Raw genomic sequence first — 11,667 nt, forward strand, 5'->3', positions numbered from 1 at the left:
CTGTTGCTCATTTAGTTGGAACTGAAAAGTTGTTCTTGCAGTCTATCATATTTGCTTGGAATGGAGGAAAGGCTGGCAAAAAGCAGCATTTCTGATAGCTTTGTTTCCAGTGAGGAGGTACCAGTAATGTTCAGGTAAACATCCAAAGCATTAGGCCTTCTCCATCAGAATGGTGTTATGTACCAACATGTTCCACTGTCAATTGTAGCCAAAAGAATCCTAGTTCAGTGTCTCTGAACAGTGCTGGTACTTTTTTTTTGCAAAGAACAATACTGGCCACACTTATCCATGGCATAGTCATTAGTAGTTTGATTAGCATTGTTCTGAAATACGGTTTTCCAGCCAAAACCTAACAACCTTCCCCTCAATCCCCCTCTGTGAAAACTGTGCTAAAACTCTGTAAGGAACAATGGAGTTTTACAATCATTTAGTGAGCACACTTTTGTTCTTCAGTCGTGTCTGTACAATAAGGGGAAATATGCAAAGTGATGAACATCCTCATCCCCCAGTAAGTTCAAGAAGAAGCACCAGCTTAAGTAGTCTTTAATATCTCTTTCTAAGAACTTTCCATTCGGAATTATCAAGATTGTCTTATCAAAATGCTGTCTTTCAGCAATGAGGGAGCGTGCTATATTTTAAACAAAAGACTCTATGCCATGCTGGTTTGCAAAAGCCCAGGTAATTCCATGGCTCTGAGAAATCTGCTGTATGTAAGGACCTATGTACAGTTTGATGGGCATTTTTGGTATTAAAAGCAAGACATAGGTCCAGCTCCCGAACTGAAGAAGCTGGGTGCTGCAGCAAGAGCTTGGTACTGAGACATATTTGAATCTGAGCTTCAGTAGTGCCTGATGGAAGAAGTGTTCCTTTGCTTTATGAGTTTGGGGTTGATTAGTGTGAGCGATTGCCTCTGCAGCCCGATTTTCTGTTTCCAAGGTCAGCACAAGAGGAAAACCAGGAAGAGACAAGACTAATGCCTTCTGCAGATTATGCAGTACGTTAGGATTGAGACTTCCCTGCTTTCAGTCTGTGTTACAGAGGTACTAACCATTATCAACAGGAGTAGACCTGAGAATTATAGGATACTTCTTACCATTTCTGTAACACTTACGTGTCTCTCCAGGTCCGTGGAAAATTAAGCTTTCTGCCAATGGTGGATAAAAACATAGGTATGGATCTATTATACCCTGAATTTTTAATCTTGTCAGGTGAGGATGAATGGGGAAGATATAAAGAAAATTTGGCTAGTAAAGTTTGCTTCTGTGTTTCAAGGCTGGAATGATTACTGAGAATACTGAAAGCTGTGCATGACAGCCTACTCTGTATCTGCTATGATGGTAAGCACTGTGTTCATGGCATTGACCATGCAGTTGTCACTCAGCAACAGAAGCTAGCAATTCCTGATTTCTAAGTGTCTATGGACAAGACCTGATATCATGAGGTCAAGGGTTGGAGCCTGCTGAGAAGTATGGAAAACTGTAAAAGATAGTTGCCCAAGCTGTCTGCAAAACAGTGATGTGTGAAGGCCAGGGGTGGCCTATCTGGCTTACCCCATCTGTTCCAGGGGAACTGAAAGTATGCACGTCTCCACTCCCTCTGTTGTAGACCTGGTGAGGTTCTCTATTAACAGGAGAGTGTTTTTCTCCATCAATCTGTGAGCCATTGCAAAACAGTTCTGCTCTTTCTGTATCCTTCAGTGATGGCAGATAGGGTAGAATGTATGATGTCTGAGCTTCAGTAACTTGTTTGTAGCTATGGAAAGTTGCACGGAGGAGACATCCATTCTAGCTGACCTTGGAGAGATCACAGAAATGAGTGGACTACATCTTTCTCCTTAATGACCTTGCCTACTTTTTTTCTCTATATCCCTGGTGCAGCTACAACCTGTAGCTCACTCATGGTGGAGTGTGCATTTTGCTGGCAAAAATCAAGATGTCAAGTGATAGTTGTGGCACTTGCTACAGCACTGTATTTCATCCCCAGGATTTTTGTCATGTGTTGCCACCAACCTGGTATTGGCTGAAGGCTGAAATGGTAGACGTCAAAGATCACCTCTGTGACCTCACCAAGCTGCCATTTCTCTGTTCTCTGACACAGCCTTGGGACACCACCTGCCAGCATCCCTGGCATCACTTCTTGCCTTTAAACCTGTAGTCTGGCTAAGGGCTGTGCCATAGTGGATGCCTTAGAATGACATGTTTCAGCAGATGAAGAATGCAGTTGTCCTAGCATACCTCAGAGATTCAAGTCCTGATCCTTTTCTGACATGCAGTCCTCACAAGTATTTTTAAGGCTTGGGAAGATCTACAGGTAAGAAAAATACTTTTTTCTCTTAATTTGGAAAGCTTCAGCATAAGCATCAGGACTTGGACTTTTATCCTGGACTCACAGCAATGCCACACGTCTAAGACTGAGGACTGCAAGGAGGTGTTAGGATTTTGGTGTAGGCCAAATGGTGGTGGTGGACAAGACCTTCTTAGAAACAGTTTCAAAGGTAACCAAGAGGGAGCAGAAAGTCTAGCTAGGATTAGCTAAAATTATTGGTGACTAGAGGATGGGAAATGGGAAGGTGAAAGAGAGAGGCAGTGGACACTTATCTCTACATTTTTTGATTGTATTCAGGCAGCACTGCTATAATGATATACATGACACCTTGTGTAAGGCTGAAAAGCTATCTCTTCTTCATGAAGTTAAAGAGGCTTGTTTCTGCTGAAATCCTGCAGACATGGAAAATGATGGCTGCCTTCCCCGCTGCTGAGAAAAGCTTGCAAACCCTGATAACTGATCTTGCAGTACACACTTCAGTGCCAGTGTCTTACTCACGTGTCTTGTGTTGGCAGTCACAGACAATTATTTGAGCTGGAAAGCTAGGGCGGCATGCATGAGGTGTCTGTTTTTGTGGTTAGAACCTGGGTTTTGGCTTGTTGCAATGTTAAATTATGAGTATTAGAAATCTTTTGAATCTGCTAAACTGAAAACTTAACCAACTAAGAACTGGGAGTGAAAGACCATGCACTGTTGAGGTTTCACTGTGGTGCTGCATGGAACAGGCGAAACGGAGTTTGCGAAGTGTTGTTAGACTGGTTGCAGGGTGGGGGGGAAGTCACAACTATTTATGGAGCATCACTAGGCTTGAGGAGCTTCCATGACTAAAAGACAACATTAAGTAAGAGTGATATACACACTCACAACCCTGTAAATATGTCCCCTTTCCTGTTTCTGCCTGGACAGATTGCTCTGACTCATCTAGATTGTAATGAATGCTCTTGTCTGCCTTTGTATCTGAGTTGCACTTGATCTCTCTAGAGAGACATAGGTCCTAAATATCAGACCTGCGGCCCTCCACGCCCTGGGCATCTACCCTAGTCCTGTCCGAAAACTCTATCTGTCCCTGGATATCCGCCATGCCAGCCTGCTTCCTGCAGGTGCCCATAAATTGTGAGATTTATATGACCATGTTCCTGGATTACGCATGACCAAGCTCCAAATCCTTTAAGGCATGGCATTGTTTTGGCTTGCTGTCTTGCATGTAACCTTCAGCACCTGTGGTTTCATCCGATAATGGCCTGGGATCCTGATGGTCCACATGGTATATGCTGCACATAAATGGCCCATATAGCCATGCTGCTCTGATCCAAATCATTGATCCAAAGGAAAAGGAGGTTCCCCTGGGATCACTCTCACCGTGAGACAGATCAGACTTTGTACACTACAGCTGTGGCCTTATAGTGGTCACAGAGATGAAGGAATAAATGTGGCCATAAATAGGTTAAGGGCTAGAAGAATACTGTAGAGGTTGTTTGTTTTGCAGAAGAGTTGCACTCTGTAGGTAGTTGAAGGTGGTAGCAGCAGTATCCAGTGAAAAACAGCATTTCTTTCTCTGCACGGAATAGTAGGAAGGAGGCTTTGAACTTACTTACAAAGGAAGTGGGACGTCCAGAAACATCATTTCCAAATCTTTCATGACTGGAGAAGGGGAAGGAAGGCCTCCAGCTGGGTACAAAGGCAATTCAGGGCAGAGTGAAGTACACGGATGATCACAAGTTTTTCCAGAAGAAATAGGTGTTCTGACTTCATCTGAGATTTAGACTGAGTTAAGCCTGAGCTGCCAGAGCCAAGCTTTGGTCTGTGTTATGGATCAGTGACCACTTTTAGGCGATTTTACTCAGGTTTCTATCATTTTATGAATCAGACAGTATGATGTTATCCATGTATGAACATTTCCCTCACACAAATCTTTTCAGCAGCCCATGAGCTTGTCAATCTGGGCAGAAGTAACTGTTGTGATGTCAAAAAGGCACGGCTTTATTAGGCTCTGTTAAAATGGGAAGGGATTTTTTTTTCAGCCAATTAGTACTGAAGAAAAAAAAGCAAAACCCGTGTCTTCCTCAAACACAGCACGCCGTGTACTTCTTGTTCAGGACAATACGTGTGCTGAGTGTCATATTTCAAACTTCAGCTGTTTTTGCTGTTGCCCTATTCAAAAACAAGTATGGTTAGAATTTCATTACAATAAGAAAAGTGTGTGTGTATATTTGTTTCCCACTGTTCCATAGCACAAAAGCTGTTGGGAATTTGCTCCCATTTTAGCAAGATGTACTGGTGTTGTGTTTTGTTTTGTTTTTACCCTAAAGCATAAAAAAAGTCAGCTTCAAAAGTGGATAAATTTGTGAAACCTAAAGGCTAAGGAAGAAATTATTTTCCAACTTGAACTAGTATTGGTGCTATTACTGTGATAGTTGGCTGAATTCTTCAGCTAAGGATCTCAAATTGCATAAAATTAAAGATATAATTAGTGTATGTATTTCTGGAGGTTCGAGATCAGGCTGTTACGTGATGTAGTATGTTACTTCTGTAAGTAGCTTTGTGGCTTCTGTGTTTCACTGCAGGAATCTTTTTGTGGCTATATATGAGGCTTTTAGGGCTCTCTTACATTATTCCAACCACATTATGTAGGGTGAAAGGGTTAGTGTACATGTCTAATTTGACAAGATAGATGAAGTGAAGGAACCAGTCTTTATTGTTGAGATAGGGAAATGAGGTGAAGGAGACATATGCCAAAGATCAGATAGATTAAGGCTAAGAACTGAGGCCATGTCTTACAATTCCCTTAATGATAAGAGAAAGTACTTCTGTTTGGTTATGGCAAACTAACACAGGTAGTGTGCTGTACTGAAGTGATGTCTGTTAAGGTCTTTTGGAATTCCCCTCTCTCCTCCCCTGCCTATTCACAGCAAAATGTATTTTCACTAACAATGATTCTGCAGTGCTTTCGTACTATATGTACAGGAAGCTGAATGAGTGTCTGGGGACCTTTTAACTGGATCTATAAAAAGTCTGTGTCAATAAAATCCTGTCAGATCTATCCTTCAGTACTGTGATTACAGAAGAGGAAAAAGAAAGGCATTGCTCAATGTGACTGCAATATTCCAGCGCGTAATCTTCTCCCATGTGGTCATGTTTCCTCAGATAAGAAAAATTGCTGCTCTGGTGTCAGTGGGGATGGGGTCACTGAATGGGAACAGGAGCGTTTTCATTTTTTTCACAATGGACAGTTGTTTTGTGTGTTTTCCTGACTGGATAAACTATGTCCATGGTTACTGAGCAAAGTTTATTTCTGTAGGAAATAGGTAACCATGTTTGTGCAGTGGGGGTATCAGAACACAGAGGATTTGAAAGGAAGGGTCCAGAGGTCATCAGCAGAGGGGATATGATGAGGAAATGCAATGAGATATATTGTGTGGATTCTGGCATATACTTCATGGGATGCTTCCTTTCAAGTGCTGGTGAGCGAGAGAGGCGAATAGAAGCTCTTTGATAACACAGCAGCAGGGTAAATTCATTTCAGGGCCAGCTCTTCACCTTGTATAAAATAGTGCAACTGATTTATGCCCACAGAGGATTTGGCTTGAAGCTTTAATTGCTTTCTTGGCTAAGTTCTGTTTTCCTTACGTGTGCTCAGACTATCAAAAGAGTGTTAAATGTTATATGTCACCAAAACCTGTTGCTCCTGCCACCTTATTTGTTCATTATGTTCTCTTGAAGTATTGCTGCAGAGTAACTTTATTTCATAGCTCCAATAAAAAATGTGTTCAGAACTACAAATGGTTTTGTGAATGCTGACAGCATTCCTAAATTGTCCTTTCTCATTAAGTGACCAGTGGAATGCTGACAGGCTATAACTGTAGAGTTAATCTTAGCAGATAATTTATGCCATTGCTACACTGCTTGTATCCTGTGTTTCCACATTCATCTTCAGGTTTCCACATTGCTTCGGGTATAACGTGTGCTGTGACCTTGTGTAACATCATTGCCTAGAGCACCAATTAAACTGTGACTGCAGCTCATGTAGGTATGGGGTAAAGCTGAGTGCTGTGGAGAGTGAGAAGTGTTGCTCAGAGCAGACTAAAGATCCTGCCCAAAAACTGGGATGGAAACTCAGGCAGTTGGTTTCTGCTGAGTGCTATGCAGTTATCCTGCCTAAGTTTAGGATCTAAGGCCCTTCCAAATTAACATCTACTTGAACTGGATTTACTCTCGAATCCTGTGTAGCTCTTACAAGGAGAAAGTGATGGTCCTTTCCCCAAAGGGTTGACAGTATAAAAGCGCAACGGCAAACAAAGAGTGGACAGCAAAAGGGATATTTTTAAATCACTTTTGCAGGTAAGAATCAAATGCATAGAGAGACTGAATGATTTACATAGGATCATGCTAAAAAATGTGAGATGTGGAGTTAAACTGAAATTTCAGGCCAGCACCTTAATGGCAGGATGTGAACTACTTTTGTTTTACTGTTGCTTTGTGCTTCTTATGTGCATGAATGTATCCATATTTTGGTTATACTTGAATCGTCGTCAAATATTCACAGTAGAAAAAATGGCTGTGGCAAATTCAGATGTGACTGTATCCCTGGCTGCTTGTTACCATATTTCTGAACCAGGTGGTGGAACGGGATGCAAGAAAGTGCCTTGTCTGCCTCAGTGCAGAAGCCATCTGTGTCTGGTTTAGCAGGGAGCTGGTTACCTAAGGGTGGCTGGCTGACGTGGTGGAGCAAGTCAAAAAGCATTCACCGAGACCATTTCCTTTATAATATATACTAAGACCTTGTACAATAGGCTAGAAAAATTTGTACTCATTAGAAAACTCATCATTACATTCCTCATATCCTCCAAAGGATCTCAAAGTTTTTAGGTCTTTGAAGTCTCTCTAGAGGTGGTTAGAAAGGTGTGAAATTGTGCATTAGACTACACTCACAGTAAAAGATCGTTTTTGCACGGCTAACGTGCCTGTCTGAACTGTAGCAGACTTTTCGTGCTACCTTTTCTCTCATCGGGTGCATATTCTTGGTATTGGGAAGCTGTAATGCAATCTGATACTGGACAGTTTGTGTTGTACAATCAATTTGCTACTCTTATAGCCATAATAATATCCCATAGTTGCAGCATGTTTTTATGTAGCACAAGAAAGTCATTGGTCCTCACAGCATGCCTGAGGTGCTGCTGGCGGCTGTGATGAAGGAAAGTGAAATTAGGAATTAGAGTAATTTTTTGGTTCATCTGAGGGAAGCAGAGAGATTGGAGCTTCCATGTCAGTGGTAAGCCTTTTCCTTGATTGATGCTCTTAGGGGCAATGTCAGCTGAAGCTCTGTGTGGGCCGAATGCAGGAGGATTTATGATGATTTGTATTACAGATCATGGATTTGCTGTGAATAAATAATGGATGTTCAGCCTGGGGCGGAGGCAGCTTCAAGGGTGGACCAACAGCAGCCCCCCAGTGCCTGTGGGAAGGTTATTGAGAGGGTGGTGCCAGGCTATGCACAGCAGCGCATGGTGGGAAGATGTGACCCAACAGACATTTATTGAAACAAGAGAGGAGCAAACCATACACAGGGAGAAACCTTTTCTCCATGAGGGCAGTCAGGCAGTGGAGCAAGTGCCCAGAGGGGTTGTGCGGTCTCTGTCCTTTGAGGTTTTCAAGACCCAGTTGATCATAGCCCTGAGTGTTCTGGTCTGACCTCATGGCTGAGCCTGCTTTGAGCAGGAGGTTGGACTAGAGAAATCCTGAGGTCCCTTCCAACCTAAAGTATCCTCTGATCCCGTGACAACTTACACCACAGAACTTAACCGTGTAATTTCTTGAGGAAGCTGATACATTTTGTTTTAGTGGAATCATACATCTCTTAGAAATTATTTCAGCTTTGATTAAAGAATTTTATCCTGTTATAACTATTTTGTTAATTATGCTTGTGCTTTAAAAAACGGATGACAATTTAGCTCAAAACTCTCCATTCCAAAACTCATAGTAAAACCAAAAACCTCCTACCCCTTCTCTGCTTTTCTTCTCTTCCTCCTTCTCCAGAAAAAGTCCCCAAATAGAATTAAAAAATCCCCTGGTTGTTAAGTGAAATATCAATATAGAGGACAATATTTATTGGTCCAATCTTTGGTTCCAGTTCAGTGTTTTTAGTTGGTGTCCTTAAATTAACGGCAATGTCTTTTGTTCTTATTCAAAGAAGGTTCTGCTAAGTCATTGGGGCACATCTTGTAGAATAAGGGTGAATTATGGGCCACATGGGGCACGTTATTTTTCAGACATACATTGGACTGGCAGCTGGAAGTTCCCATCATCTCATTTTAGGGGTTAATACTCAGGAATAACCAATTTTTTGTGTCAAAAAAGTCAAAGAGGACAATATTTTTATATTCTTAGAAATGCTGTATTATATTGCAGAAATGGAGTTGCAGAAACTACAAGAGGAGAATAAATAGTATGACATTGTTCCAAGATATCTATTAGGAATTCTCTGAGTTAAATCCATGCTAGAAATTCAAGCATGCTTTTTATTTGGATCTTGAAATGATCTAATGCACGTGGTTTAGTTTTTATTCACCATGTACAAGGCTGGGTATATATTCAAGTCATGAGAGGGTAAGATTTTGAAATCTTTGGCTTGTTTTTGGCATTTAACTGGAAGAAGAACATGATAAGACTCACATTCACATGGTATTTGAAAAAAGAATAGGGTTATATCATGCTGTCAACTCTGTCAGCTTTGTTTACCTAACTTTTCAGCTAATACCACTGGTATCTCAGTAGGGCTATTGATTTGGTAAAGGTGGATTTAGGCAAGTAATGGTGGCAGAAGTAACTTAAATTTAACTTGTTTGTCCCTACACCATGAAATAAATTCCTCTTTAACAAAGACCCATCTTCTGTCTCTTTTTCTCATTCTCACTGGTATTGTACTCCAACTGTAGTAAGTACTTACTGGTGTTTGTGTTTCCCTGCTAAGGAATGAATTAATCTCATATAGTTCAGCTGTCTACAAGTCATACCTCTCTGAAGCAGTTGCTTTGGCGACTTCTAAAATTGAGGCAAAGTAACAGGTGTTCTATCAAAGCTGGTCATCCCATTGTAGGAATATCTAGTTGACTAACTTAAAGGTTGTTCACCTTTTAGTTAGTTAAGGCTAAATGAGATGAGCCCCACTATAAGCATGGTAGAATTTCATCTGTTTGCAGAAGTGGTCATATTTTTATATATTGACCTTTCTAGGTGGAGCTGAAGTAAATTAAGAAGGTATTCTAGTATTCAAAAATAGCCTATTAGTCATTACAGTATATTCTGTATTCTAAGAAACCTACATTCTCCCAGCTATTAAAAATAATATTTTTATTGTCTAAAGTGGCAATCATCTGTTGCAATTTGTATATTATGTAGCAGATTTGTTCCTGCTCAACAGCTTTGTGAACAGTCATTTTCTTTACTATGCCACAAAGTGGGATGCAAGCCAGCAACATGAACAGAAAATAACGATAGTGGGTACAAACATATCAGTAGCACACCTTCAGCTCAAATATTTACTGTATGTAATGCTTTTGGTCCTGCAGTGCACAAAGAACCTTTTGTCCAGAAAGCCAATGGAAATCGTGGAGAATCACGTTATATTTTCTGCAGAAGGCGCTGAGATTAGCCGGAGTAGAAAAATACCAAAGTGTCAGTCCTGATTATGCAAACATTAATTCAGAACAAAGATTTTGCTTTTATAGCTGTATTTTTTTTTAACAAGAACACTGTTTCTCAGAAATAAGAGAAGATCCCAAACCCAGTTACAGTCCTAAACACACTTCTGCACCAATTTCCCCAGTTTCTTGGCCGTATATTTAAGGTAAGCGTGTTAGCCAGGGATTACTGAGCCCAGCAAAGACAAAGTGACATTAAGGGTGGTAGAGCTACACAGTCAGAATTGCAGCTGCAGAATTAATACACCTGATGTGTTCTCTGTTCTAAGATCTCAAAGGGTTAGTTATAAAATGGGTTAGTAGTTAGTTATAAAATAGGTTAGAAAGGGTTAGTTGTAAAATCTTGTAGTGCTGACTATGATGAATATGCTGCTTCAGCGTCACTAGCACTGAGGGAAGTATTTTTTTCACCAGACCTCTATTCTCAGTGGGAAATATCTGGACCTTGCTCATGGTGGCTGAGAGACACAAATAACTTGCCCTACATGAAGTAGACTAGTTTTATTAAGTTACTTTTTTTAACATCTCTCCAGCCAGCTTTGTGCCTGGAACAAGATGAGGTCCCCTCTTCTATAGGCCCCCCGTGTCTGACAGATGAGGCAACCCCAGGGCTCCTCGGCACTGCATTACTTGTGTTTGACTTCTTTGCAGAACTTCAGTCCCCTGCTTTATATTGCCAGTAGGTCCAGCTTTCAGCAGACCGTGCTGGCTCTTCAGATGTTTTAAATGGAACAATGCATTATTCATATGCCATAATATGAATTCATGGCCCTTCCGCAAAGGAAATTACTTCTACCTACTTCTAAGACTTCTCCCATTCAAGAAAATTAAACGAAGCACTCGGAGATGTTTTTAATTGCTTACAACTCAGCTGAGAAACTTCTAAGAATGAGTTTCTTTTTGTAATGTAACTTGAGAGCTCATTCATTGAATGTAATTATGCTGTATGATGGATTGGGAAGTATAAGTGGAGAGCTAAATAAGATGGAGATGACAAAATAATGGTAATAAAAATAATAGTGCTTGGGTTATGTGATACTTCCTGACAGTGTACATCACCACGCTGTCACTGTCTTTGAATACTAATGTGGCCTTGTGGCTTCTTCCTGTAGCGCATATTTAGCAAACGACATGCATTGTCTCTCTTCTGGACTTTAGCGTACAAATGGCTTGGCTGCGTGCTTTGGAGCTCTTTGGAGAGGTGGGAGTGAGAAGGCATTTCGTCCTCTCTGTGGAGTGACTGCAGGCCTGCATCCTTGGGGTCAATGTGCTACCCTTCTCATCTGTGAGATGGGGTGGTGATTTTCACAGTTATGGAGACTAGCCAGGCCTCTGCTCCTTCCCTACTGGGGGACTCAGCTGGAGTCCAAGATGAAGCCTCCAAAGAGCTGTAAAGGCTGCTGGGCGCAGACCCATGTATGTAACACCATAGTGACCCAGATAAGGCACTGAAGTTGTTTACCACTAATGAAACCTCCATGACTTTTTCAATAGCAGTGTTAGAAAAGGCTTTTATAGATTCTTTAACACAAAGCAAACACATTTTATCAGTCACATGAATGAATGTGTTTGCCTGTCTAAATTGCTGTATGGTACCAGGGCTGTTCCTGTTAATCTGTAACTAGGAGGCTGGCTGGAGAAGAAT

This window comes from Aptenodytes patagonicus, chromosome 3 (assembly GCF_965638725.1).
Source record: "Aptenodytes patagonicus chromosome 3, bAptPat1.pri.cur, whole genome shotgun sequence".
Classification (NCBI taxonomy): domain Eukaryota; kingdom Metazoa; phylum Chordata; class Aves; order Sphenisciformes; family Spheniscidae; genus Aptenodytes; species Aptenodytes patagonicus.